This window comes from Symphalangus syndactylus, chromosome 14, assembly GCF_028878055.3.
Source record: "Symphalangus syndactylus isolate Jambi chromosome 14, NHGRI_mSymSyn1-v2.1_pri, whole genome shotgun sequence".
Taxonomy (NCBI): Eukaryota; Metazoa; Chordata; class Mammalia; order Primates; family Hylobatidae; genus Symphalangus; species Symphalangus syndactylus.
Window position 1 is genome coordinate 105,577,880 of NC_072436.2, and position 25,064 is coordinate 105,602,943.

The 25,064-nt window shown below is 33.6% G+C and overlaps 1 non-coding gene across 1 annotated transcript; it reads right to left on the bottom strand.

Moving 5' to 3' along the window:
- Window positions 1-22,705: 22,705 nt before the first annotated feature.
- On the bottom strand, window positions 22,706-22,809 carry LOC129463262 (U6 spliceosomal RNA). The gene has a single exon (XR_008651068.1). It is a non-coding gene; the product is annotated as a U6 spliceosomal RNA (small nuclear RNA).
- Between the last annotated feature and the right edge of the window lie 2,255 nt (window positions 22,810-25,064).

Genomic DNA, 25,064 nt, shown 5'->3' on the forward strand with positions numbered 1-25,064 from the left:
CCAGTGTCTAATAAAGGGAAAAAGCTGTGTTTGGGAAGAAGGTAAAAAGCCATCTAGCCAAAAAGCTGCGGGAAAAATGTGTAGGAATATAGGTTGAAATATTCATTCATGAAGCACTTGCCATGTGACAGAAGCTCTACTAGGTGCCATTGTGGCACAAAGATGAATAACTATTCAAGAAGGGGATGATTTACTGAAGAAGCCAGATACATTTAGTACAAACCATCATACAATGTGGTAAGTTTTTGCCAAAGAAAGAGTAAGTATTCACTGGAGGCGTACATGAGAAAAATATTTTTGCAGGTGGGATACTTATATCTGAACTGAACAAATGGATTTTTTTTTTTCAGACTGACAGAAAGATCATTCTAACTACAGAATTAGTCAGCAAAGAAGTGTAAGTGTGTAAAGTTATATGGTGATTTTCAGAAGCAGTGAGTTCTCAAAAAATATCCTGTGTATTGTGGAGTGTCAGGAAATAAGTTTGGAAAAGTAAGTTCATACAAGATTTTAAAAGACCTTAAATCATTTTCTAAAAATATGCAAAGCTGATACATGGTTATAAAATCTAACAGACCGTCTTAGTTGAAAAATATGGAATTCCTTATGGTAAGAAGGTTATAGAAAAGGTCAGGTACTTGGAGTTAAAAGCAATGCGATCATCTGATTAAAGTGAGGAAGACTAAGATATGGAAAAAAATGTTGTCCATCAAACCAGCTCCCCACAGTTAATAATTACAAACTCCAGACAAAATATTTTTAAAAAACTATCTAAAGAGTAAATAAAATCTGGATGAAAGTCGACACTTTGAAGAAAAGAGTGCTATAGTGTGAAATTCTTCTTTATTTTGCTCTTGAAGTTGAATACCAGTCGGCATCATTTGAGGTGGGTCAAAATCCAGGGGAAAACCTGCAGTCTCATTGGCAGAGAGTGCTACTGGGTTTGTCCTTGTGGCTGGCCTCTGGTTGGCCTCCAGAGGCCAGCCACAAGGGCAAATATGGTAGCCAGAGAGTAAAGAGGAAAACTCCAAGAAAGGAGAGAGAAGGTAGTTACAAATTCTGTGCGTAAACTCCACAAATCGCATATCCAACAAATGACTTGTATTCAGACTACACACTAAATTCCCTGGATGATCCCTAAATTGTGCAATGTAGGGCAATCTCCATTCAACTCATCTATGGCTAAATAAAACTGAAATTTGAGGTGCTGACTACCATAAGGGGACAGAGTTTTGCAGTCTGAGTTAAGCCAAGTTACCTGCTTACATAAACATCGAAATCAAGAGCAATACTGTTCAGAAGAAGAAAATATAATGGCGAGTTTCTATAGCAGTTTGCTTCCTCATCAGCATTTGGAATTACTGGATGCATTATTAATCATATTTAATTTAGATATTGTAACAATTGTGTAATGATATCTGATTGTGGTTTAAATTTGCATTCTGCTAATGAGTGATGATGTTGAGTATCTATTTGTGTGTCTATTTGCTTTCCATACATCTCCCTGGATTAAGTCACTGCTACCTTTTGCGACTTAAAAATAATAGTTATTTGGTTTTAAATGATTTTTGAGGGTTCCTTTTACAGTCTGAATACAAATCATTTGTTGGAAAAGTGGTTTGCAATTTTTTTTCTTAGTTTATCGGTTGTTTTATTTCCTTAACAGCAGTGGTTGCTGTTTTCTTCCTACGAACAAGACTAATAATTTGATTTCACATATCTGCAAGACTCAGGAAGAAAAGCACATGTCAGATTCATACAATGTCAGCTGGGGTGAATTGACTGGAGACTACTGGATTTGTTTCTAAGATAACTCACTCACAGGGTTTACAAGTTGCTTTTGACGGTGAAAGTCTTTACAGAGATTGAGGGCCAGGGAATTTAGATTTTTCCATATGGTCTTCTCTGTAGGTTACTTGACCTTCCTTATAAAATGGTGGCTGAGATTCATGAGCAAGTTCCAAGACACAGCGAGTGGATATTGCCATTTTGTTGTTGTTGTTGGTTTTTTTTAAGTCTTGGGCCTGAAAATTGGCCTAGCCTCACTTCTGCTGTATTCCACTGGTCATTGTTCATGTTGTATAATTCTTATTGTGCATTGGTGGTCTAATTTGTTAATTCTTAAGGATATTTATATCTAAGTTCACGAGAGGTATTTGTCTGTAGTTTTCTTTTTGTACTATCTTTGGTTTGGCATCAATGTTATATTACCTCACACAATTAATTGGAAATTATTCTCTTCTACTTTCTGGAAAACAGTGTGTAAAATTTATGTTAATTCTCTGTTAAATATTTAGCAAAATTCTCACAAGAGGACATCTGAGTTTAAAATTGTTATTCTTGGCAGTTTTTGAATTACACTTTCAATATCTTTAATGGTTATAAGATTATTCCAATTATTTATTTATTTTTGTAGAAGTTTGGTAATTTGTACTTTTTGAGTAATTAGCCTACTTCTATGTTATTGAATTTATGAAGATAAAGTCATTTGCAGTATTCCTTGTTCATTCTTTTGATGATTGCAGGATCTGTAGTGATATCTCCTGTTTCATTCCAGATATTTGACATGTGTGTCCTTTTTCTTTTATTTTTATCATTCTTGCTAATAGTTTATGAATTTTATGGACTTTTTCCGAAAACTTGCTTTTGGTTTCATTAACTTTTTAAAATCTTTTTCCGTTATTAATTTATATCCACTTTTTGAGTTTTATTATTTCCTTTCTTCTTTCTTTATATTTAGTTTACTCTTGTTTTTCTGTGTTTTTGAGGTATATACTAAAATCATTTATTTGAAATCTTTTCTCTTTTATAATGTAAGCAAATGGGTTATAAATTTAACTTTTAGCACTGCTTACTTGTATTCCACATATTTTGATAGGTGGTATTTAATTTTCATTCAGTTCTATGTATTTTTAAATTTCCTTTGAGATTTCTTCTTTGACCTATATATTGTTTGGAAATGTGCTTTTTAAATTTCCATGTACTTGGAAATACTTCCTGTTTTTCTGTTATTTATCCCTAGTTTAATTTCATAACATCCAGAGAATACATTTTGTGTAATTTCAGTTCTTTAACTTTGTGAAGGCTTTTTTTGTGACCCAGGATGCTGTCTTTTGTAGTGAATGTTCATTGAGCCATTGATAAGAATGTGCACTTTGCTGTGTTCAGAGTGCTCATCAACAGCAACCAGATATTATCATTGGATAGCATAGCTTAGTTTATCTATATATTTGCTATTTTCTTTTTTGTCTAGTAGTTCTAGTAATAGTGAGAGAGGAGTGCTCAGATCCCCAATAATAATTAAGAATTAGTATATTTTTCCTTATAGCTCTATCAGTTGTAGTTTTATGTATTTTGAAGCTTTATTTAGTTTATATACATTTAAGATTGCTATGTCTTCTTCATTGATTGATCCTTTTATCATTGGGTAATATTTCTCTTTGTTCCTAGTAATTTATTTGCTTTGAAATCTACTTCACTTGATATTAATAATTATTGCTTTAAAACTATTTTTATTAATATTAGTATATATTTTTCCACCATTTATTGTCAACCTACCTATACCCATTGTGTTTGAAGTAAATATATTGTAGGCAGCATATAGCTGTTATTTTTAAATTCATCCTCTCAATTTTTGGCTTTTAATTAGTGTATTTAGAATATTATATTTAAAGTAATAATCAATATATTAGGGTTTAAGTTTGTCATTTCATTCTGCATGTTCTTTTTTTCTATTTTGTTCTCTGTTTTGCATTATTCTATTTATCTTTTATTTCCTTTCTGTTGATTAATATTTTGTAGGATTATATCTTGTTTTATTTATACTATTTCCAAAGAAACCAATTCTGGTTCTGTTCTTGTTGTTGTTTCTATTTCTTTGTTTTATGTTCTTATTTCCATTTTTTAAAATTTGCTTTGGACTTACTGTGGTTTTCTTTCTATGATTCCTTAGGTCAATAATTTTAGACTTCATTCAAAAATGCAAGCCTTTTAAGCTACAAATTCCCCTCTCAGTATGCCTTTACTGCATCACACAAAATTTGATATATATTTTTCCTATCCACCAGTTTTAAGTACTTTCTTATTTTTCTTAAGATTTCTACTTTGGGCCGGGTGCGGTGGCTCTTGCCTGTAATCCCTGCATTTTGGGAGGCTGAGGCGGGCAGATCACCTGAGGTCAGGAGTTTGAGACCAGCCTGGCCAACATGTTCAAACTATAGTAATCAAGACAGTAAATATACAAGGATATAACATGGATCAATGAAGTAGAAGAGAAAGTTCAGAAGTAGGCCTGCACATCATGTATCTTTAACCGATTTTCAACAAAGGCACTAAGTTAATTCAAAGGAGAAGAAAATATTTATTTCAACCAATAACGTTGAATAAATAAAAAGATACCTATAGGGATATCCATATGTAAATATATAAAATTATATTTATGCTTTGCTCCACATGCATAAATGATCACCAAATGGAACAAAGACACAGATTTGAAGCCTAAAACACAGAACTTCTAAAATACATTATAGTAGAATATTTTTCTGTTTTGGAATTAGAAAACTATTCTTATACATGATATGAAGAGCACGAATCATTTTTTAAATATGACTAATTTGTCTTTAAATAAAAAGTTTCTGGGTTTTTTTGAAGATATTTTTAAGACTAAGTCTCATTGTAGCATAAAATATTTGCAAGACACTTATTTGACAAGGAACCCTCAAAAGTCAATAATTAAAAAAAATCAAGCAGTACAATAAAAATGTGTGAAATTCTTGAACAGGTTCTTCACCAAAGAAGATAAAGAAAGCAATTAAGCAAATAAAAAGATGCTCAACACGGTTAGTCACTAGGCAAGTGAAAATGAAAACCACAAATGTCAAGTTCATGAGAGATAAACAAGACAGAAATAATTTTAAATTGAAGAATGGTAAGAAACATAGATTCAACATGCTGCCTTGAATTCAATTCTAAGTATACATGACATTCTAGAGAAAACTGACACAATTTAAATAGAGGTTTTGATTAGATGGGTTTTTAATAAGTAAATATTACTTTTTTGACTTTGATGATTTGTCATTTCGAATGAGAATGACAGGCTTTTAAGTAGTGAAGAATCTAAGGCCAGGCGCGGTGGCTCACGACTGTAATCCCAGCAGTTTCGGAGGCCGAGGTGGGCGGATCACGAAGTCAGGAGATCGAGATCATCCTGGACAACATGGTGAAACCCCCATCTTTACTAAAATACAAAAAATTAGTCAGGCATGGTGGCGGGCACCTGTAATCCCAGCTACTTGGGAGGCTGAGGCAGGAGAATCGCTTGAACCTAGGAGGCGGAGGTTGCAGTGAGCTGAGATCATGCCACTGCACTCCAGCCTGGCAACAGAACAAGACTCCATCTTAAAACAAACAAACAAACAAACAAAAAACAAAAAACAAAAAAAACAAAAGAAGTGAAGAATCTGAGTAAAGTATATACAACAAAGTTGTTGTAGTATTTTTGCCACTGCTCTATACTTTTACTTTTTTCAACTTAAAAGTTATGAAGAGTAGAAGCAAAATACACATATTTAAAAAAAATACTAATAGAGTAATTCTGGAAAACAGGCTTTTTCTAAATGAATTTTAATTTTATAATAATAATAATAACCCAAATGATACACAATATAGATAACGGAAGTGATTGCTGGCCACCGAAGTACACTGAACTCCATATAGTCAGAGGAAATAAAGAAATATCGATTAACATTAGACATTGTTGATATGTCTGTTGAAAATTTAAAGGTAAACACTGAAATAAGTTGAATGCATAATTTTCAAAACAGCAAAGTGAAAGAGAACAAAGAAAACTGAAAATAATACTGGATTAATCCAAATGATTCAAACGAAAATATAAAAATAAATAGCACATAATATGTTAGTAGAAATCAATCCGCAGAAATTAACAATTGAAGTTATAGGCAAACAAATTAAAGTTGCAAACAGAAAGAAGTGTACTATCTAAAGGTAATAAATAAATAACCAATAAAGTATAAAAATGCTTAACTTGTATATCCCCGGGTCACATATATATATATATATATTTATATATATGTATATATATTTATATATATGTATATATGTATATATGTATACATATATATGTATATATATGTGTATATATGTGTATATATGTGTATATATGTGTATATATGTATATATATTTATATATATGTATATATATATATATGTGTATATATATTTATATATGTATATATATATTTATATATGTGTATATATATTTATACATATATATGTATAAATATATTTTTATATATGGATGGATTTGCATACACACAAACACCCACACACATATATATGTAGCTTATCCTTGAATAACATGAATTTGAACTGAGCAGGTCCATTTACACATTGATTTTTTTTCAATAAAAGCGATACTCAGTGTGCCTACCTCTCCTGCCTCCCCTTCCACATCCTTCATCTCGTTTGCCTCTGCCATCCCTGAGACAGCAAGACCCAGCCCTCCTCTTCCTCTTCCTTCTCAGCCTATTCAACATGAAGACAACGAGGATGAAGACATTTATAATGATCCACTTCCACTTAATGAATAGTAAGTATGTCTTATGATTTTCTTAATATTTTGTTCTTTAGCTTACTTCATTGTAAGAATACAGTATACAATACACATAACATACAAAGTATGTGTTAATTGACTGCATATGTTTTCAGTAAGGCTTCTAGTCAAAAGTAGGCTATCAGTAGTTAAGTTTTTGGAGACATAGAAGTTACACAGGCATTTTCAACTACATAGGAGAATGGCACCCCAACCCCTGTGTTGTATAAGGGTCAACTGTGTGTGTGTGTGTGTGTGTGTGTGTATAGATTTCAAATAGAAACCTTAACACTCTGTCTCTATTATTTAAAAAAAAACAAATATTTTTAAGGCTTTCATAAAATATATATATATATATATATACACACATATATATATACACATATATATATATATACACATATATATATATATATTTTCCTACCCACTAAATAGAACATGTACTTTAAAATATTTTAGAATATTTAGACAAACTAACAATTTCTATGTCATGGAGAAAATACAAACATTAACAATTATCATAGGATAAAAGCTTATAGACTTCATTATTTGACATCTATGAAATAAAATATCATTGAATACTAATAAATAATCAAATATTCATACATGAAGTTAAAATTTAAAAATATATTTTTGCATTGTAAATGAAAAATAATTAGCTATAATAAATATGAAATACTTAGATCTCAATGTCAACACATAACATAGTACATTCCTAAACTTACAGTGTGCAGCTAAAAGAATATTTATAAAGAGACATGCATGCTAAGTACTTGTGTTAAAAAGTCGATAGTGTGCTAGCTTTGCACCCAAGAGTTTAGAAATGAAATAATGCATTCTTGTAGAAAAAAAGCAAATAAAAATATAAGAGTAGAATACTTACAAATAGAAAGTACAGGAACAACAGAGAAGACTAACATAACCCAAAGGAGATTTTTTGATTAGCCTAATAAAATATATACATTCCCAGCAAGACTGATCTTTCATAGAAATAAAAACAAGGAGAGACAGAAGAAAAAAGAGAATAAAAATCATTGACTACAGATGTGACAATTTTAAATATTACTAGAAAATGTTGTGTATAGTATTGTGCTAATAAGTTAAAGACATGAATATAAGAGATAGTTTACTAGATAGTTTAAGATCCAAGGATAAACAAAAATTCAAGAATCTAAATATTACTATAATTTGTAATTTAGAAATTCTTCCATATGTAAAACAGGGACTAGATGATTTCATTTATTTTTAATTATATTTTGTTTGCTTTAGTTTTTTAAATTTTTATGGTGGTAAGAGTACTTAACATGTAACTTATCTTCGATAAACTCTTAAGCTCACTCTGTAGTATTAACTGTAGGTACAGTGCTGTAGAGCAGATATCTAGAACCTATGCATCTTGCATAGCTGGAACTGTTTATCTCTAGATTATAGTAAATGCTTATTTTAGCTTATTTTAAGTAAGATATTTTGTATGTTTTAGCACTTAAAAATGAGGTATCATTCTCTCATTCCATTTTATGAGGCAAATATAGCTGTGATAGCAAAAGCAGACAAGGATGATACGAAGATGCCATAAGTTAATTGTGATTATAAATATAGATACAAATATTTTAAATTAAATGTTAATAAACTGAATCCAGCCATTATTTAAAAATACATTCTAATGACATTGCATTATTCCAGGAATACAAAGATGACTTAACATTAGAATATCCCTTAATATAGCTTCCCATATTCAAAGTTTAAGCAAGGATTTTTATATGACAATATGAACAAATGAACACAGAGATCTGATAAAGATTAATAGCAGTAAAAATCAGTTACTTCTGGATATCTGGAAAGTGATAGAATTTTCCTAAAGGCTGATAAATTTAGCTTTTAAAAGTAACAGCAAACCTCAACCTTAATGAAAAATTTTAGAAGGGTCCCTGTAAATTAGAAAAAAAAATCATAGAATATCCTCTGGACTGTTTGTCTTCAACATTGACCTGAAAGTTGTCTTAGCCAGTGAAAAATAGCAAGAATAAATTTTAAAAAGTACAGTGATCAAAAAGAAAAATAAAATGATCATTAATGACAGATGATTTTCCAAATAGAAAATTAAAGGAAAATCTTCTGACAAATTTCTAGAGTTCTTGATGTTGGAGAGGGTACAACTTTTGCATCAATTGAGAGCATTAAAGAGATTGACAGAAGTCAAAACACCTTCTTTGTTACTGGAAGGTTTTTATAGCTAAAAGCATGAGTCAGAAGAGCCTGCTTTTACTCCTTGTCTCATCACCCACTCCCTGTCTAGATGATTCATATAAGAAAAAGCTTCAGTCTCCAACGTAGGTAGACACGCTGGCCAAGTCTCCCATCTTTCAGTGGTCTGGGATGGAGAGGAGAGTGAAAAGGTGGAGAAGGGGATGCTGCTGTGTTTAATACTTTTGGTAGGGTCGAACCAATGGAAAAGTGTTACAATAGTTATCCTTCACTAAAAGATCATTCTCTCTAGTCCATTATAAGAGTAAATGATGGTATAGCATAAATTTTTAGAAAAAATTCATCCCTTTAGATGTCAGGAAAATGAAGAATTCTCTCTCAATAAACAGAAACCAATAAACTAATAACATTTAAACAGAGTTTCTGGATACAAACTAATTACATTTCTGTATCTATAACAAATTTTAAAGTGTAATAAAAATAAGAACGTAACCTTTACTACAGCAACTAAAGCTATAAATATAAAACTATAAATCAATTTAAAACAAAAATATGCATAAGAACTTTATAAAGAATATGAAAAAAACTCTATCAAAAGACATACAATAAATCCTAAATAAATGGAGATATAACATGTTCAGGTTGAGGAAGTCTCAACATCATAAAGATGGAAATCCAAATAAAATTATAAATCAAAAGCAAGCACAGTAAAAATTCAACAAGGTTTTACACGGAACTTGAAAATTCTCAGAAGCAAAAGGAAAGTTAGATCTTTTGACAGCAGACTCAGAAGAGGATATCTTATGTCTCTAACCAAAGAAATGCAGATTAAAATAAAATATGTATGCCCACTCTTAACACTGGAAAAAATGTATGTGTCTAAAATGACCAAGTGCTGCTGTGCATGCAAAAAAATTCATTAGATATTGTTGAGGGTGTGTATATACTTGAAACAACTTGGGAGAATAATTTGATATCTTATATATATGTATATATATTATATATGAAATATATACATGAAATACATATATGAAATATATATATGAAAACGTATAGATGATATTGATTACTATTTGAAATGATGAAACATGAAAAGTGCCCTACTGTCTGCAATAGGGAACTGCAAAGTTATTTGATGTTTTCACAGAAGAGAACCATAAAAGCTAATTGAAATAAACTTCTTCTAAATGTTCAAACATGTATAGATTTCAGAACCATAATATTATGTGAAAAATTCAAACAGTATATAACAATATTTACCATATGATCTCATTTATGTATGTTTAAAAGTAATAATTCAAATGTTTTATTAATGCTACCACCAAATGAGGTAAAAATTTAAAAACATACATAAATATGATGCATATCAACATTAGGATATTATTAATTTATGAGGACTACTGGGTGTGAAGGAAAGCAGTGCAGCTTTATGAGACTCTCTAATACTGTATTTTATTTTTAAAAATATATCTGAAACAAATATGGCAAATTGTAAACACTAATTTATTTTCAGCATAGGTACAGAGTATCATATTACTTTATATATAATTTATATTTTCATAATAAAAATGTAAAAAGTTAACTGATTATAAGAAGAATAAATCTTTTAATTCAAAATATTTTTAAAAACCAGTGCAGGAAAAATGGGGTAAGTGGGGCAAATACCCTCATACAGCCTCAAAAATAGAGGACTTCATGTTATATTCTATTAAAACTTTTGGAAAAAACACTACAGAAATAGATTTCCCTTATTTAATAGTGTCTTTTTTGGAAAAACAAATTAAAAAGCGAACACATTTGAAAAAGAGAAAAGTACAAAATGAGCTAGGATATTTCTTTTATTTTATATATATATATTACTTTTTAAAAAATTTTACTTTAGGTTCTGGGATACATGTGCAGAACTTGCAGGTTTGTTACATAGTAAACATGTGCCATGGTGGTTTGCTTCACCTATCTACCTGTCATCAAGGTTTTAAGCCCCAAACGCATTAGGTATTTGTCCTAATGCTCTCCCTCTCCTTGTCCCCCACCCCCAACAGGCCCTGGGGTGTGATGTTCCCTTCCCTGTGTCCATGTGTTCTCATTGTTCAACTCCCACTTATGAGTGAGAACATGCCGTGTTTGGTTTTCTGTTCTTGTGTTAGTCAGCTGAGAATGATGGTTTCCAGCTTCATCCATGTCCCTGTAAAGGACATGAACTCATTCTTTTTTGTGGCTGCATAGTTTTCCATGGTGTATATGTGCCACATTTTCTTTATCCAGTCTATCACTGATGGGCATTTGGGTTGGTTCCAAGTCTTGGCTATTGTAAATACTGCTACATAAATGTCTTCTTTTGAGAGTGTCTGTTTATATCCTTTGCCCACATTTTGATGGGGTTTTTTTTTCTTGTAAATTTGTTTAAGTTCCTTGTAGTTTCTGGATATTAGACCTTTGTCAGACGGATAGACTGCAAAAATTTTCTCCCATTTGGTAGGTTGCCTTTTCACTCTGATGATAGTTTCTTTTGCTGTCCAGAAGCTCTTTTGTTTAATTAGATCCCATTTGTCAATTTTGGCTTTTGTTGCAATTGCTTTTGGTGTTTTAGTCATGAAGACTTTGCCCATGTTTATGCCCTGAGTGGTATTGCCTAGGTTTTCTTCTAGAGTTTTTATAGTTTTAGGTTTTATGTTCAAGTCTTTAATCCATCTTGAGTTAATTTTTGTATAAGGTGTAAGGAAGGGGTCCAGTTTCAGTTTTCTGCATATGGCTAGCCAGTTTTCCCAGCACCATTTATTAAATAGGGAATCCTTTCCCCATGGCCTGTTTTGTCAGGTTGTCAAAGATCAGGTGGTTGTAGATGCATGGTGTTATTTCTGAGGACTCTGTTCTGTTCCATTGGTCTACATATCTGTTTTGATACCAGTGCCATGCTGTTTTGGTTACTGTAGCCTTGTAGCATAGTTTTAAGTCAGGTAGCATTATGCCTCCAAGATTTTCTTAGCTATATGGGCTCTTTTTTGGTTCCATATGAAAATTAAAGTAGTTCTAATTCTGTGAAGAAAGACAATGGTAGCTTGAGGTGGATAGCATTGAATCTATGAATTACTTTGGGCAGTATGGCCATTCTCACAATATTGATTCTTCCTAAGAGCATGGAATGTTTTTCCATTTGTTTGTGTCCTCTCTTATTTTCTTGAGCAGTAGTTTATAGTTCTCCTTGAAGAGGTCCTTCATGTCCCTTGTAAGTTGTATTCCTGGGTAATTTATTCTCTTTGTAGCAATTGTGAATGGGAGTTCACTCATGATTTGGCTCTCTGCTTGTCTATTTTTGGTGTATAGGAATAGTTGTGATTTTCACACACTGATTTTGTATCCTGAGACTATGCTGAAATTGCTTATCAGCTTAAGGAGATTTTGGGAAAAGATGATGGAGTTTTCTAAATATACAATCATGTCATCTGCAAACAGAGACAATTTGACTTCCTCTCTTCCTATTTGAATACCCTTTGTTTCTTTCTCTTGCTTGATTGCCCTATCCAGAACTTCCAATACAATGTTGAATTGTAGTGGTGAGCTGAGAGAGGGCATCCGTGTCTTGCGCCAGTTTCCAAAGGGAATGCTTCTAGCTTTTGCCCATTCAGTATGATATTGGCTGTGGGTTTGTCATAAATAGCTCTTATTATTTTGAGATATGTTCTACCAATACCTAGTTTACTGAGAGTTTTTAGCATAAAGTGGTGTTGAATTGTATTGAAGGCCTTTTCTCTATCTATTGAGATAATCCTGTGGTTTTTGTTATTGCTTCTGTTTATGTGATGGATTACGTTTATTGATTTGCATAAGTTGATCCAGCCTTGCATCCCAGGGATGAGGTCGACTTGATCATGGTGGATAAGATTTTAGATGTGCTGCTGGATTCAATTTGCCAGTATCTTATTTTATTTTCATCAGGGATATTGGCCTGAAAGTTTCTTTTTTGTTGTGTCTCTGCCAGGTTTTGGTATCAGGATGATTCTGGCCTCATAAAATGATTTAGGGGTGAGACCCTCTTTTTCTATTGCTCAGAATAGTTTCAGAAGGAATGGTACCAGCTCCTCTTTGTACCTCTGGCAGAAATAGGCTGTGAATCTGTCTGGCTCTGGCTTTTTCTGGTTGTTATTGCTCTATTCAGAGATTCGACTTCCTCCTGATTTAGTCTTGGGAGGTTGTATGTGTCCAGGAATGTACCTATTTCTTCTAGATTTTCTAGTTTATTTGCATAGAGTTGCTTATAGTATTGTCTGATGGTAGTTTGTATTTCTGGGGAAGTGGTAATACCTTCTTTGTCATTTTTTATTGTGTCTCTTTGATTCTTCTCTCTTTTCTTCTTTATTAGCCTGGCTAACAGTCTATTTTGTTAATCTTTTCAAAAAACCAGCTCCTGGATTCATTGGTTTTTTTTTGTTTGTTTTTTTTTTTTTTTTTTTTTTTTTTTTTTTTTGAGGCAGAGTCTTTCTCTGTCCCCCAGGCTGGAGTGCAGTGGCATGATCTCGGCTCACTGCAACCTCCACCTCCTGGGTTCACGCCATTCTCCTTCCTCAGCCTCCCGAGTAGCTGGGTCTACAGGCACCCGCCAACACGCCCGGCTAATTTTTTGTAATTTTAGTAGAAACAGGGTTTCACCGTGTTAGCCAGGATGGTCTCGATCTCCTGACCTCGTGATCTGCCCACCTCAGCCTCCCAAAGTGTTGGGATTACAGGCTTGAGCCACCGCGCCCGGCCGGATTCATTGGTTTTTTGGAGGGTTTTTCATGTCTCTATCTCTTTCAGTTCTGCTCTAATCTTAGATGTTTCTTGTCTTCTGCTAGCTTTTGAAATTGTTTGCTCCTGCTTCTCTAGTTCTTTTAATTGTGATTTTAGGGTGTTGATTTTAGATCTTTCCTGCTTTCTGATGTGGGGATTTAGTGCTATAAATTTCCCTCTACACACTGCTTTAGCTGTGTCCCAGAGATTCTGGTACATTGTCTCTTTGTTCTCATTGGTTTCCAAGAACTTCTTTATTTCTGCCTTTATTTCGTTATTTACCCAGTAGTCGTTCAGAAGCAGGTTGTTCAGTTTCCATGTAGTTGTGAGGTTTTGAGTAAGTTTCTTAACGCTGAGTTCTAATTTGATTGCACTGTGGTCTGAGAGGCTGTTTGATATGATTTCTGTTCTTTTGTATTTGCTGAGAAATGTTTTACTTCCAATTATGTGGTCGATTTTAGGATGGATGCTATGTGGTGCAGAGAAAAATGCATATTCTGATGATTTGGGCTGGAGAGTACTGTAGATGTCTATTAGATCTGCTTGATCCAGAGCTGAGTTCAAGTCCTGATTATCCTTGTTAATTTTCTGTCTCGTTGATCTGTCTAATATTGAGAGTGGGTTGTTAAAGTCTCCCATCATTATTGTGTGGGAGTCTAAGTCTCTTTGTAGGTCTCTAAGAACTTGTTTTATGTATCTGGGTGCTCCTGTATTGGGTGCATATATATTTAGGGTAGTTAGCTCTTTTTGTTGCATTGACCCCTTTACCATTATGTAATGCCCTTCTTTGTCTTTTATGATCTTTGTCGGTTTGAAGTCTGTTTTATCAGATACTAGGATTTCAACCCCTGCATTTTTTTTTTTTTTTTTTTTGCTTTCCATTTGCTTGGTAAATATTCCTCCATCCCTTTATTTTGTGCCCATGTGTGCCTTTGCATATAAGATGGGTCTCCTAAATACAGCACACTGATGGGTCTCGACTCTTTATCAAATTTGCCAGTCTGTGTCTTTTAATTGGGGCATTTAGCCCATTTACATTTAGGGTTAGTATTGTTATGTGTGAATTTGATCCTGTCATTATGATGCTAGCTGGTTATTTTGCACACTGGTTGATGCAGTTTCTTCTTAGTGTCGTTGGTCTTTATATTTTGGTGTGTTTTTGCAGTGGCTGGTACCGGTTTTTCCTTTCCATAATTAGTGTTTCCTTCAGGAGCTCTTGTAAGACAGGCCTGGTAGTGACAAAAATCCCTCAGCATTTGCTTGTCTGTAAAGGATTTTATTTCTCCTTTGCTTACGAAGCTTAGTTTCACAGGATATGAAATTTGGGGTTGAACATTCTTTTCTTTAAGAATGTTGAATATTGGCCCTCACTGTCTTCTGGCTTGTAGGGTTTCTGCAGAGAGATCCAATATTAGTCTAATGGGCTTCCCTTTGTAGTTAACCTGACCTTTATCTCTGGCCACCCTTAACATTTTTTTCCTTCATTTCCACCTTGGAGAATGTGATGATTATGTGTCTTTGGGTTGCTCTTCCCAAGGAGAATCTTAGCGGTTTTCTCTGTATTATCTGAATTTGAATGTTGGCCTGTCTTGCTAGGTTGGGGACGTTCTCCTCAATAAAATCGTGAAGTGTGCTTTCCAGCCTGGTTCCATTCTCCCCATTACTTTCAGGTAAACCAATGAATCGTAGGTTTGGTCTTTTCACATGGTCCCATGTTTCTTTGAGGCTTTGTTCATTCTCTTTTATTCTTTTTTCTCTAATCTTGTCTTCATGCCTTATTTCAGTAAGTGGATCTTCAATCTCTGATTTCCTGTCTTCTGCTTGATTGATTTGGCTATTTATACTTGTGTATGCTTTACGAAGTTCTCGTATTGTGTTTTTCAACTCCATCCGGTCATTTATGTTCTTCTCTAAACTAGTTATTCTAGTTAGCAGTTCCTGTGACCTTTTATCAAGGTTCTGAGCTTCCTTGCATTGGGTTAGAACATGTTCCTTTAGTTCAGAGGAGTTTGTTATTACCCACCTTCTGAATCCTACATCTGTCAATTCGTCAAACTCATTCTCCATCCAGTTTTCTTCCTTTGCTAGAGAGAAGTTGTGATCATTTGGAGGAGAAGAGGTATTCTGATTTTTGGAATTTTCAGCATTTTTGTGCTGTTTTTTCCTCATCTTCATGGATTTATCTACCTTTGATCTTTGAGGCTGATGACCTTTGGATGGGGTTTTGGGTGACTGTCCTTTTTTGTTAATGTTGATGTTATTGCTTTCTTTCTGTTAATTTTTCTTCTAACAGTCAGGCCTCTCCTCTGCAGGTCTGCTGCAGTTTGCTGGAGGTGCACTCTAGACCCTGTTTGCCTAGGTATCACTAGCAGATCTTGCAGAACAGAAATGATTGCTGCCTGCTCCTTCCTCTGGAAACTTCATCCCAGAGGGGCACTGGCCTGATGCTAGCCAGACCTCTCCAGTATAAGGTGTCTGTCAACCCCTGCTGGGAGATCTCTCCCAGTCAGGAGGCACGGGGGTCAGGGACCCACTTGAGGAGGCAGTCTGTGCCTTAGCAGAGCTCCAGTGCTGTGCTGGGAGAATTCTCCTTGTCATGATCTGCTGCTCTTTTCAGAGCCAGCAGGCAGGAATATTTAAGTCTGCTGAAGCTGTGCCCCCAGCCACCCCTTCCCCCAGGTTCTCTGTCCCAGGGAGATGGGAGTTTTATCTATAAGCCCCTAACTGGGGCTGATACCTTCTTTTCAGAGATGCCCTGCCCAGTGAAGAGGAGTCTAGAGAGGCATTCTGGCCACAACCACTTTGCTGAGTTGTGGTGAGTTCTGCCCAGTCTCAAATTCCTGGCCTCCTTAGCATTTTCAGGGGAAAACCGCCTACTTAAGCCCCAGTAATGGTGGATGCCCCTCTCCCTGCCAAGCTCAAGCATCCCAAGTCGACTTCAGACTGCTGTGCTGGCAGTGAGAATTTCAAGCCAGTGGTTCTTAAGTTGCTGGGCTCTGTGGAAGTGGGACCTGCTGCGCAAGACCACACACTTGGCTCCCTGGCTTCAGCCCCCTTTCCAGGGGTGTTCTGTCTCGCTGGGGTTCCAGGTACCACTGGGGTATGAAAAAAAAAATTCTGCAGCTATTGACCTAGGCTATTTCAAGTGAATACATAGAGGTGGAGAGAGGAGCTAGCAATAAAAATAACAAGAAAAACAAGAAAAAATATTTATCTGAGATTTTAAATATCAGTGATGATGTTTTATCTTTTTTGTAACTTACATATACAAGCTTAGATAAGTAGTTTTAAAAGAAAACTGAAATAATCACTCTGATAGTAAGCTTAGGCTTCATTTTTTAATATTAGGTATATGCCAAAATAAGTTGCGTAGCCCATCCAAGAGAATGTCATTAACTTTTTAGTAATAGCCATTCTGGTTGGGTAAGACAATGATCTCATTGTGGTTTTTATTTGCATTTCTCTAATGATTAGTGATGTTGAGCATTTTTTCATACACCTGTTGGCAATTTGTATGCGTTTTTTAAAAGAAATGTCTATTCATGACCTACTACCACTTAAAATTTTTCTTGCACCCTATAAACTTGTAGAAAAATATTAATAATAAAATCATAAATTTGTGATAGACTTTCTGTTATACATTTTATCTAGGGCTACATTTAATATTCAGAACATAACTGAAGGGAACATATAATGATATAAATGTTTGAATGACTTGTATAGATGCAAGTTTCTGTATATTAAAACAACTATTCACTAGAAAAATGAGTATTTTTTTTTGTTTTTGAGATGGAGTCTAACTCTTTCCCCCAGGCTGGAGTGCAGTGGTGCAATCTCGGTTCACTGCAAGCTCCGCCTCCCAGGTTCACACCGTTCTCCTGCCTCAGCCTCCCGAGTAGCTAGGACTACAGGCACTCACCACCACGCCCAGATAATTTTTCGTAATTTTAGTAGAGATGGGGTTTCACCATGTTAGCCAGGATGGTCTCGATCTCCTGACCTTGAGATCCACCCGTCTCAGCCTCCCAAAGTGCTGAGATTACAGGCGTGAGCCACCGCGCCTGGCCCAAAAATGAGTATTGAATGTTTGTTAATCCATTAACAATAATGAGGAACAAATAAATTTAACTGGATTTAAAATTAATATGCATCCTTAAGTCTACTAGAGTTTCTTTGAAATATCTGTGACATGTCAATAATAGTTAAGTATTTGATCTTAATTTGTGTAACATTTTTAGTAGTTCATAATGCTTTTCCATTTTATTAAGAATCTTACTCATAGGTTCTTAAAAATGACATTCTGAAGTATACAAAACAAATGCTAGTATTCCAGTTTTACGGATAATTTTATAGATGAGATAACCAATAAACACTTTTTTAAAATCAAAGTTTAAAAAATGGAAATTTTTGATTCAAAATTATACCAGGTTATCTGACTTCTAATTACCACTCATCTAATCATATTATCTCATTCAAAACACAATTTTTAAAAATTGTTCCAGATTTTTGCTTAGCAAACTTTGTCTTTTGACAACATGTCTGTGCAGAATTACATGTATCACAAATGCTTATCTTGGATTTATGAGTGTAATCTAAAGCAGTCAAAGAATTACACAGCTACAACTTCATACTGCTAGAGACTTGATACAACTGATAAAAAATAATAAGTTTCTATATCTATTTCCCATGTTTACTATCAGCTAGTGGCTGGACAAAAAAGCATGGGATCAAGTTATGGGGTAAGAGAGGATTAAATTATTCAATTTTCATTAGGCTACCTGTAAACTACAGTAGAAGTTAAGGAATAGAACAATTAATGGGATTGTAATTAAACTGTAAAAATATATTGCGCAAAATATTTACTTTGATGTTTTGCTTGTATCTACAAGATTAGAGACCCTTCAGTCTTAGCTACATTCACTGTTTCTTCTTAGTTCTCTCTTTGGCTTTTAAAGTATTGCTTTCTGTATGTTTTATCCCCATTCATCCTTCCATTTTTCTCTATTTACTTATTGTCCTTCATTACATTATATGCCAAGCTCAGGTATTCAAATGTAAAGATTGGTAGGCAAATATGTCATGTTGCTTAAAGAGCTCTAATATTCATTCTCAGTCTGTGCCTTAAAACTAGAACTTTCTGAGTAATGTTAGTAAGAGCATTTAATTCAATTTGCTATGAGGAATGGCCTGAAGAAGATGCATTTACTCTGCTTCCAGACTGGTTCTTGTTCTCTCTCACTCCCTACTTTTTTTCAGGCTCTTTCAAACTTGTGATCTTTTAGTTTTTCTCTGGTTTCAAGCCATTTACCCTCCTGGGGCCATTTGAAATCCTGCTTCTCTCATTTTACCCTCAGTGCTTTCTATTCTTCGGTGTGTAGCTACTCTTTGGTTCTTGAGGTAACTTTATGTCAGCGAGTTTCAGTAACCATTTTGTTTACTTTAAGCCTCCCCTGGAAACATCCCACTAGACTCATAAAAGGACTGGTTCGCCCCCAACCCTCTGCAAGTAGCGAAGGTAGGGGATTATTTATTCTCAGTCTGTATATAAATAACTAGCATCCCAGATAGAAATTACATTGCCCTAAAGAAATGCAAAGTAAGAGTTGGTTTAGGAAGGAAGCAATTGATGTTGGAGCTATATCATAAAATAGTATTCATAATGACATATTGGGTAATAATAATTTCACTATTTGAACAGTTGGCTTAAGGAAAAAGAGTAGCTTAGTGAGGTGAAGGTCCATTCCTGTGAGATTCTTCAGGTAAAATTCAAGTTTGCATCCAACTGATCATTGGTATATTGGAAGCATTTTGTGCTCACTGTAATAATTACAAGTAATGATATGTTTTACACTGTGATATTTAATGTAAATAATCTGTGCTCTAAAAATTATTTCACTTTGTGTAGCTCACTTAATTTCCTAATATAAAAAAATCTCAAGAAAGCCACACTGGGAAATTAAATGCCTCATACATATTATAACACACCCTGCTTTTATCTATAATTTATACTAACTGACAGTGGGTAAAATAACATAGAATCATACAAGTGATCCAAAAAATATTCAATTGGAATAGATATATTAGGAAAGATATAAAAATTTTAAATAATTTAGAAATAATTGATAATACTGTATGTAAAGTAGAATGTTGATTATAAGAAAGACTATAATTCTCATTCCTAAATCTTTTTCAAAAAACAGGTGATTTTCCTGTACCTAGCAAGCAATTTTCTTGAATAAATAATCAGAGGCTTTTGGATCTGAAGGTAATTTTAGAAGCCATCTATTCAAAACCTTTAGAGATGAGAAAACTTCCTTCCCAGAGATTGATTTTTGGCAGGGACATATGACTAAATAACAGCAGAAAAAATAGGACGATACTCTATACATTTTGCTTTCCTGGACAATATTCATAATATTATAATTATTTTAGTAATATATTTTTTCTTAAGTAATTTGGTTTGAAGCTTTGAGAAAAATAATTACTATGAAAAATTTAGGGTATTACAAAAAGAGGTAAAGTTCAAGCCCAGAGATCCTGTCTCCAAGGCAGTCTTACTCTTTAAAAATATGATATCTAATAAACGTATTTTCGATGAGGCTTTCTTTTATTTAGAGGGGTCAGATTAACTATGCCAAGTAAAATGTTTGCTTTAAGTCAGAAAAACATACAGAAAATGAACTTAACTCTTTCCACTTAAATCTAAAGCAGTTTGAACATTATAACTCATTACTTAAGAAATAATGATATTAATAAATAATTTTACCTAAAATGAAAAAAAATCACAGAAGAGATCAAATGGTTAAAATTACTTTGATAATAATTTAAACATTAAAAGAGAAGAGCACTAAATAATACAGTCCAATTCCTACATGAAATGAACCAAAATTTTGACGTATGTTTTTTGTAATGTTTGAAGTTAAAAGACAGAGATCCTCATTTGAAACTCCTTGGGGAAATAACTTCCTCAACTGCAAAATGCTCGTGACAGACCAGGAATCACAAGAATATAAGACAGTCTTGCAAAAGCAAGAGCATAACATGGCAAGAGAATGAACGTGCAGAACAGAATATTGGTTATTGTTAAACTGTCAGATCCACTTACTAACTAAGAATATAGGAGCATGAACACTTAACACTGTGCCAAAACTAATGGAATTTGGATATGGATAAAATGGAACTCAGTTTACAAAATCAGTTGTTCAGAATACAAATAGGTGAATTGAATGAATTTGTAAATGAACAAAAATTTCATTCCCTAGGAAACATTCCTATGAAGCATTCCCTATGAAACACCAAATTAAAAAGGGGTTATTCAAATATCTGAACTTGGATCAAGAAGATGTGTATGTCAAACTATTATGAAGTGGAGAAACATATTATAGTACCTAAAGCAGTACTAGTTGTTCCTTTCTTTATGTGTAACAAATCAAATGAATTTAGTTACTGTTATTCCAGACCAGAAGATTGGAATACAGTGACTCCTATCAGTTTACATTTCCTATTTAAAGGTAAAAGAGTTGTTTCTCTATATCATCTACTTGATCTTTCATTTCTCTAGAGAAAGTTCACTGATTTCTAGAGGAATTATAAATAGAAGTAAGACAGAGTAAGACTCCGTCTCAAAATAAAAAAGAATAAAAAAGAAGTAATCCATTTAGCTAAGACAAAAAAGACAACAGAATGTATTGAAATTTTATTATAAAAAGAAACCAAATTTATATCCAAATAGAAATTCCTCATCATTCATGTATTATCGAGAAAATCTTAAAATTTTTAATAAAATGATCAGCCTCTCACCTGGGAATAGGTGTGTAAATATTTTATACGTTGTCTTTAACTTCATGAGTTATCATGGAATAGGAAGTTTTTAAGCCTGAATTACTCAGCACTATTCTACTTTTCCAATTCATTCAAATCTAATTTACTACTATTAAATTAGTATTATTTATTATTATACTTTCTCAATGGGACCAAGCGCAATGTTAAACATATGATATAGTTTTCTTATGTTTCATAATGTATGGTTTAATGGACACTAATAACCATTTGTGGATTTCTTGCATAATAATAACATACAGAACTCTAATAGTCATAGAAAACTTTCACTGAGTATTACCTATGTATCAGTGACCATAATTTGTCGTGTTCATGTGATATATTTAGCGATCTTCACGAGCTTATAATGAGGGACATACTATCGGCATTATTATTCTCAATAAAGATGAAGAAACAAATGCTTAGAGAGATTAAATAAGTTGCCCCAAGTCACTAACCCAGATATTAAGCAGCAATGTTGATACTGGTAGCAGACACTTCTGCCTCCAAAACCTGTACTTCTAACCAGTTAACATCTTTGTTTCTAGTGTGTATGGCTTCTATGGGTACCCACATAGAATGGGTACACTGTTGAACATGACACATCTGTAGCCATGCTTCCCTCATTAGTCCATATCACAAAAGAAGAGATGGTTTTCCCCATGTCTATTTCTCATCCCTCCGATTGTGCTCTGCCTTCTCTCTGTGTGTCAACTACTCCAAAATATTTAGTGCATTCCTAGTTTTCTCCTCAGTGCATCACAACTCTGTATTCAGGGTCGTGCCTACCTGATAACTTTAACATCCATGCTGTGGTTTCCCTTTTAATATGTGAGTTATCCTTAATAACTCATTCATGCTCACCACTCATGTAAGTAAAATATGTCAATTCTAATTTTAAAGTAAAACACACCCACTTGTCTCTATCTTCATGTCTTCCTTCACTTTAGTACAATTCATAGGCTTCTAAACCAGCCGTCTAAAATCCTTTTGCCTTCATTTTTTCTCCTTATATTTGTTCTCCACACAGCAGTCAGGTTGATTTTTTTTTAAATATACAAAGTTAAGCAGTTAACAGACTGGGGCCATACTCCACGATGTCTGGTTGAAGAAATTCACCATTCTGTAGGAACTAGGGTTTGTATGGCTGCCTGAAGGTCAATGAAGATTGACTGCCATGGAGTAATCCCCCTTCCCACTCCAAATCCTTGTTTCTGCACCATGCCTCCACTGGGAGGGCCTCTCATTCCACCACCCAGCCCACCTCGAGGGCCTCCAGGACCCTGAAGATGATTATCTCATGGGAAAAATATGGAGCGCTTCAAGAATTTGCATGTCATCCTTGCACAAGGGCCATGCTAATCTCTATATTCTTCCAATTTTAGTATATATGCTGCTGAAGCAAGCACCAAAATAATTTTTTACATGAGTAATACCTACATATAAACTCAACATACATGCACATAAACACTAAAACAGTACAAACATAGAGTGAAAAGTTAAAATTCTTCCCACAACTGTTGATTGTATTAGATTGGTGCAAAAGTCATTATGGTTTTTGCCAAGTTACATTCACAATTACTTTGCACCAAGCTAATAGCTGACACGTATGTGAAAATTGTTGTGTTTTGATCCTGGATCCTTATAGAATTCTTGTAACTTTGCTTTACCACAACTGAGTACATTGACTCTTGGAATAAAAATTATATTTTCAGTAAAATGCATGTTTAGGCTATTTATTAACTATATATAACTTTTCCTTTCTGATTTATTGTATTGGCTAGATCCTGAAGATGATGCTGGGTAGACACTGTGAAAGAGGGCATCCTTCTGTTTTTCCCAGTTTAATGAGAATGCTTCTGAAAGTTCATGTATGTGTATTGAAGTTTTCAGAGGATTCCATTCATTTAACAGAGGAGTTGCTTTCTTCTCTCAGCGTGGTAAATGTTGGGTGAATGAATAAAGAAAATGTACTGTAAACACACAATGGAAAACCCTTCAGCCATAAAAAAGAAGGAAATCCTGCTCCTGATGACAACATAAATGAACCTGGAAAACCTACGTTAAGAGAAATGTCAGGAACAGAAAGACAAATACCACATAATATCACTTATATATGGAATCCAAAAAAGTTGAACCCACAGAAGCAAAATGGTGGTTTCCAGAAGCTAGGGGATTGGTCTAGCAAGATGTTAGTCAAAGGATACAAAATCTCAGATGGAAGAGATAAGTTCAAGCATTCTATTGTATAGCACGATGACTATAGTTAACAACAATCTACTATATACTTGCAAATTATTGAGTACATTTTAAATTTCTCACTACCAAAAAAAAAAGGATGTGAGGTAATGTATGTATAAAGTAGCTTAATTTAGCCATTCCACAATGATTTGACAGATATAGCAAAATATCATGTGATACACCATAAATACATACAATTTTTGTCAGTATAAAAATGTTGTTGATCAATAGTAACAATTGTTGAAAATATTTTAACAGGATCTGAGATATTATGAATTTTTGTAGAAATGCATTAGGGAAGTGCCTTAGGAAAGAAAATTTTTTTATTCCAAGTGTGGTTGATAGAGTTGAATTACAGTAACATTTTGTTTTAAATTACCTTTTTAAAAAATACATAGCTAGGTGCGGTGGCACATAGCTGTTGTCCCAGCTGCTTGGGAGGCTAAGGCAAGAGGATTGCTTGACTCAGGAGTTTGAGTCTAGTCTGGACAACACAGTGAGAACCAATATCTTAAAAAATAATTACTTTTTTAAACCTCAGAAATTAGCTCTAGTTGGTCAAAAAGTATAATTATTTTTAAATTACTGCATTTATTTGATATATTTTAAAATGTGAGTATTTGTATTCATGTTCACATTGAACATCATAAATGAAATTGTCATAATATATGATTATTTTACAGTTTTTGTTTTCCTTTGCTAATTCTGTTTTGCATAAAGTTAAATGTTAGCTTCTAAGCATTCTTATTTCCTATATTTGTGTCTAGATTAAGAAAAGCAAATGTTTGTTTTTTAAGACTTTAAAGTTGGTTAGAAGAGGTGTTTATGTTATAAATTAACCTTTCTCATTCTTTATTTTCGTCATCAGTATCTGGTTTATAAAAATAAATATTTTCAATATTTTCATAACTTTTTAAAGTTGAAAGCAAGAATTTAATGTTACTCCTCTCTCAGTATCTTTAGCTTTAAAAAATACATATTAGGTTTGAAATTGTCTTTTGAGAATATCTTTGATATTTTTCTCTTGGATTTGATACATAGTGCTCTTATTTTTCATATATAGATGAGTGTACACAGATATGAATAGAAATTACCAAACTTTAAACATACATACAAATGTGTATGGGAATAAATATGGGTTGTTTGGCCAAGTTTAAAAATTTTATTTATCCTTCATATTAAGCCAATATACGTGTATGATATCATTCATAGATTGATGGATATTTTCTTTGTGGCCTAATGTCATCAATGCCTTCCAATTCTATAGGTCTCATTGTAAAGAATAGTTTATGCTTCTTTGGATTCAGAGTTCTCCATGTATTTATTAAAATATATATATAGCTGTGTTATTCAAATTCTTTGTTTTCTTCTTGGTCCCTCCTGTGTTCTGACAAGACCCTGTTATTTGTCTCATCAAAATATT